This window comes from Limulus polyphemus, unplaced genomic scaffold, assembly GCF_000517525.1.
Source record: "Limulus polyphemus unplaced genomic scaffold, Limulus_polyphemus-2.1.2 Scaffold456, whole genome shotgun sequence".
In the NCBI taxonomy this organism is placed as follows: Eukaryota; Metazoa; Arthropoda; class Merostomata; order Xiphosura; family Limulidae; genus Limulus; species Limulus polyphemus.
The window spans coordinates 363,283-369,144 of NW_013666066.1; the positions used below are offsets into that span (position 1 = coordinate 363,283).

The window sequence follows — 5,862 nt, forward strand, 5'->3', positions numbered from 1 at the left end:
TAGAACCAGATTAAACAGGTTAAAACCAGAACCGTCTATTTAATGTATTTATTAAGAAACTTTTTTTTTCCTTGTAATTTTTTATTTCGGATTTTCGCTGAATGCTAAACAAGGGCTATTTTCGCAACGCCGTTCCTAATTTCAACTAATGGACTAAACTAATGGATAGGTAGCTGGTCAAAAGCACACGCCAACAAACATGCTTGCCCTTTCAACCGTGGGGGCGTTATAACGTGACGGTCAATCCCACTAATCGTTGGTAAAAAGAGTAGCCCTAGAGTTGGCAGTGGGTGGTGACCAGCTGCCTTCCCTCTAGTCTTACACTGCTAAATTAGGGACGGCTAGCTCAGACAGCCCTCGTGTAGTTTTGCGCGAAATTCAAAAACAAACAAACTCTTGGGCTACTCCTCTCCGATGGGAAAGTAGTTAACAAACAAACTCTTGGGCTACTCCTCTCCGATGGGAAAGTAGTTAACAAACAAACTCTTGGGCTACTCCTCTCTGATGGGAAAGTAGTTTTTTGACCATCACTCTTCTAGAGCAGCCACTTCGGGATGTATTTTTTCCGATGGGAAAGTAGTTTTTTGACCATCACTCTTCTAGAGCAGCCACTTCGGGATGTATTTTTGCGGCAGCGGGTTGCCATCAATGAACTTTATGATTCCCAGTCGGGCACGTTGACCATTTCGCTGAGCCCGGCCCCATATCTTGGGTAACAATTCGATTTGATGAGTTAGGATATACTAACTTCCGTAAAAACTTCCGTTCGATTCTACTTCCACGAACGGGTTTGTTTGTTTTGAATTTCGCGCTAAGCTACAAGAGGGCTATCTGCACTAGCAGTCCCTAATCTAGCAGTGAAATACTAGAGGGAAGGCAGCTAGTCATCACCACCCACCGACAACTCTTGGGCTACTCTTTTATCAACGAATAGTGGGATTGAACAGCACAATATAACGCCCCCACGGCTGAAAGGGCGAGCATGTTTGGTGGGATGGGATTCGAACCCGCGACCCTCAGATTGCGAGTCGAGCGCCCTAACCACCTGGCCATGCCGGGCCTCCACGAACGGGAAAATACTTCTTTTCTTGTACTCACTGTTGGAGGAAATTTTCAATTTTTTTTTTGTTGAACGAATAAAAACGAGTATTTTTAATATAAAAAGCTATACCTATATACACATAAGAGCGGAACCTGTATTTCTGTAACCTCATTTGACTGCAGTATCAGCATTCCCAATCGATGGATAGCCTATTGGTTAGGGCGCTCCACTCACAATCTGCGGGTTGCGAGTTCGAAACCAGTCACCGAACATGCTCACCCTTTCAGTCGTGGGACATTATAATGTGACAGTCAATCCCCCTTTTCGTTGGTAAAAGAGTAGCCTAAGAGTTGGCGGTGGGGGTTTTAACTAGCTACCTTCTTTCTAGTCTTTCACTTCTAAATTAAGGACAATTAACGCAGATAGGCCTCGAGTAGCTTCGTGCGAAATTCCAAAGCAAACAAAAACCCGTTAATAGTACTACAGTCAATTTACTACATCTACATTGAATCGATACAAGTTTATTACTGTTTCCCTTTTCAAGAGTCGTTGGTCATACTGAATTCCTTTGTCCAATAAGATCTTAGAATTGATTATATCAAAATATAGTTTTGAAAATGGAAAATATATTAATTTGAAAAAAAAAGGTGATAAACATATTATCAGCTTTTCAGAACTTATTGTCCAGACTTTGCGATTTCAGTACGAAGAACTGCGCAACTCTGTAAAGTTCCTTGCTTTCGGTCTTTCTATATTAGACAAATGGCTACTACAAAAATCTGCACTCGAAATATACCGATCTAACACACAAGTAACACGTTAAGACGTTGGAGCTGCCTCATTCGAAAGATCAGACAGTCTAGTTTCAAAACTGTCCCATCCTATTTCGTGATTACCACAATATCTTGATGTTCAGTTAAGAAGTTTCGTATTTCGTGATAACCACAACATCGTGATGTTCAGTTCAAAAACCTTACAAACGTAATTATGCAGGTGTTTTGTGAAACAAAAAATGCTTGATTATGACATTCTGTTTAGATATTATCCTCCTTCTAATGACTTATTAAACTTCTTTGAAGCATAATATTGAGATAACCAGTGCACTTTATTGTCAATTTCTAGTTTTACAACACCTTTAAGTTTGGATGAGTAGTTTGTCTGTTTCTAATCACAGTGTTGTACAATAGTCTGTGCCACCGCTGAAAAACAAAGTTATGAATGATATATATTATTGTAATGAATGAAAATAGCTTCAACTGCTGCGGCACCGAGTAAAGTATTGTTAGGAAGTTAGTTTTCCCTATAATTAACATTAAACATGAAATATTAACATTGTTATCCGGTTTAGCCGCGTTATATGTCTAATCCAATAACTGACAAGTTATTTGTTTTAGTCTATAAATAGTGTACACCATCATTTTATATTTTAGCGAACCATTTAAAAGCGTATAGCTGTTGTAACATTTTCACGAAGTTCCATATCAGATATTAAACAGGATAAAACTACAACCATTCACTATTTATCCTGTGTTGGTGGAGAGCTCTGATGAAACGGTGAAGTATTTTTTAACATTTTTGTTTCGTTGATTGAGTTCATAAATTGAGTGCATTCGCTTCATTTCCTGAACAGATTAACAACTTCTCTTTATGGGTGTCACCTTTTTTTTTTGTTTTCTAGCGCCAAAAAGCGACCTCTGTCAGTTGTAAGAAACACTTACCATAATTGTAATTTAATATAATTAGTAGCCCCCTCTACCAAACCCGTTGTGCAGCTTTGCGCTTAGCGACAAACAAACAAACCCTCGAATTAATAACAAATGTAGACAAACTTGGTACATATGTCCAATTTAGCAATATTTTATTTTGAACCTATCAACAAATTAAATTTTAGCTCTCTGAATTCTCGAGTCCTATTTTGAACTGTAGGTGAATGAATAATCCTCCTACAGTTTCAATATTCTCAAATTGTAAGAGACAAAAATATACAGTTAAATGAACTTTGCAACAACACTTAATAAAACCTATGTAATATCTATGGTTCTATGAGTGTATTCTGATTCAACTATTTTGAAGACCTAAGCCTAACATTTTGTATGGATATTTTACGAATGGAATCTCGCATAATTTTTAGTCTGCATAAGTAAAAAACTTGTCAACGGAGTTTAGAAAATGTAATAATTGTCTAATATGTTACTACCGATTAGATATAGTTGGCGATATACAAAATAGGCTTAGATCAATATCGCTACGCTTTATGTGTCTGGAGAGTGATTTCATTTATAATATTAATGTAGTTTTGACTTCTATAATTGTTTGTAATATACGAAAATAATTGTAACTTTACTCATATTTCTTGTGGTATTTAATTAATAAAAGTAATACAATATGGAAACTACAACTATTTATTATTGCAAAAATGAAGGTATTTTCCAATATGTTTGGGCCACATTTGTTTGAACCATCATCAGGCAGCATAATACAGAAAAATGATGGCAGAAAAACATGACACAATGTTCGAAACAATGAAAGAACATGGCAAGAAACTAGCGGTAAGATTGAAAGATCTTACAAAAAATGGAAAATGAAAGCTCACAATGAGTCGATAAACGGGAAAATGTCATCATTTTCATGACACGAACTTATAAACACTTTGTCATTACACACAAACCAGTAGTTTATGACGCATGCGTACGAAGCTCGCGCAGTATCATGTACATCATTTTTAATTCTGATTACACGAACACAGATTTCATAAATGTTTACAAACGGTGATGACCCTTTGATCTTTTCTGTAGCTCAAGCTCTATTTGGGCAGCTATAGTTTTCTTTACTTTTATAAAGTGTTAAAATTTAAGGATCTGTCAATTTAACTTAATGTATTTTAAATAGTTGCACTTATATTGAAAGAATAGTGCATAATTATACAACTCCGACTCATTCACTTTGCATCAACTTTAATTAGAAAAAAAACTAATTGGAAGTGGAACATTTGTCTGCATCATTTTATCCTTTCTATCAATCTATTCTCTTTTTGAGATAATATTACCTTATCGTTGCCCCAAAACCGCGTTCTGTACCTTGGGATCGTGGGTGTGACAGAGGAATGGTGATAAAATCCCACCATTCCGTCAGAAAAGAGTAGCCCAAGAATTGGTAGTGGGTCCTACATTATGTCCACTGCGGGGAATCGAACCCCAGATTTTTGCATTGTAAGTCTGTAAACTTACTGCTGACACGCTGGGAGAAATCCCAAACTGCAGCGCTCGATTTTTTGCGGGAACGGGACATGAACCAAGTATCCTTGGATTCACAATCTGGTACGCTAACTACTAGGCCACACCGTAAAGGAAAAGAGAAAGTTCTGATCACGAAGTGTTCTTTTACCAAAAACCAACGAAGCTTTAACTAAGCATATAAAGCAACTGTTCCTCGTGTTTCGAGAATATTGGTTCTTTTCCATCTATTTGTGAGATATTCAAACCCATTCGTTTCAAAATAAGATTTGTTCCTTATTTCTAATCCTTTTCGTTAGAATTATCCTGTCTTTTAGACTGATTACATAATATAGTATTTCTTTAACAAAAGGGAAAATATACTTACATAACAATCCGCTGACGCAGCACGGAGTTCATCTAGTGTAGGCCTACTAACTGCTCTGTCCATAGAGTGGACGTAATGCTCAGCTCTCGGAATAGCGTCGTGGGTCACATAATGATTAGTTAGTATATCCTGTTCTAAAATCGGGATAGTGTCTCCACTTATAATTTTGTTGGCAGGTTGAACATCGGGTTCACGACTCCGTCGTCGGACGCCAACGAAAATCTCTCTTATGGACTTAGTATCCACCAGCTCGGCGCCATCAGGACTTCTACTTTGCATTAATGGATTTTCGTATGCATAAGTAAGATTCGAAACGTTCAACCTTGATTTTTCATCAGACAGAGGTGCCTGCATCGTGAGTACTGGTTTCTTCGAAAATTTTGTTAAAGATTCCACTGTCTTGCGATTCTGCTTCTTTCAAAGTGAAAAAGAACGTGTTTATTATTATATACCAAACCTCTCTGCTTTAATGCAACCTGACCTCATCACAAGAATCTGTATTATTATTGGACATACCTTTCTTCAATTATTCGATCTGATATATATATATCAGATATGCTGCTTGACCACGCCTTCCAAGTACGTGTCCAATGAAAAGAACCAATAGGCAACTAAAAAAACTGCATCATTAACGTCTAGGAAAGTGCTCGTACACATTGCTAAAAAATGCTTACGAGAGATTACTGTTTACAGCATCAATTTTTATGACATCCGGTGCTTTAAGATTACGTGATTTGCACTTTTAATCTGTAGCTGACTAGTTACTACCGACATATTCGTGAACATTTAGCGTTGCGGTAAATCAAACTCCTCAAATACAATTAAGAATTCAGTATTGTTTGCAGTGTTGAAACCTAGTGAAGTCGTTCACGGGGATTTTACCCCTCACATATTGCCAAAATTATAAGATAAATATTTAATGAAATACTAACTCCCTACTTATAAAAGCGGAATGTATAAACCATACTGGATAATCTCACATATTCTTGTCCAAGTTCTTCGGTAAATACATCATTACTGATGCTTCTATAACTCTTAATTTAATCTGCTGTTATTAAAGTACTTTTTTCATACATAACTAACCACATTGTGTACGTGAATGTATGTATATTAAATTCCAATTTCAAAAAATTAATTTTAATTGCTTTTCAGCTTATACACTCATGGAAATAGTTGCCAATGACTTAGCGGTACATATGAGAGTTTATAACGCTAAGATT

The 5,862-nt window shown here is 36.7% G+C and overlaps 1 pseudogene; it reads right to left on the reverse strand.

The window, feature by feature from the left end:
• LOC106458397 overlaps positions 1 to 5,862 on the reverse strand; it is a 69,218-nt pseudogene that overhangs the window by 55,796 nt on the left and 7,560 nt on the right.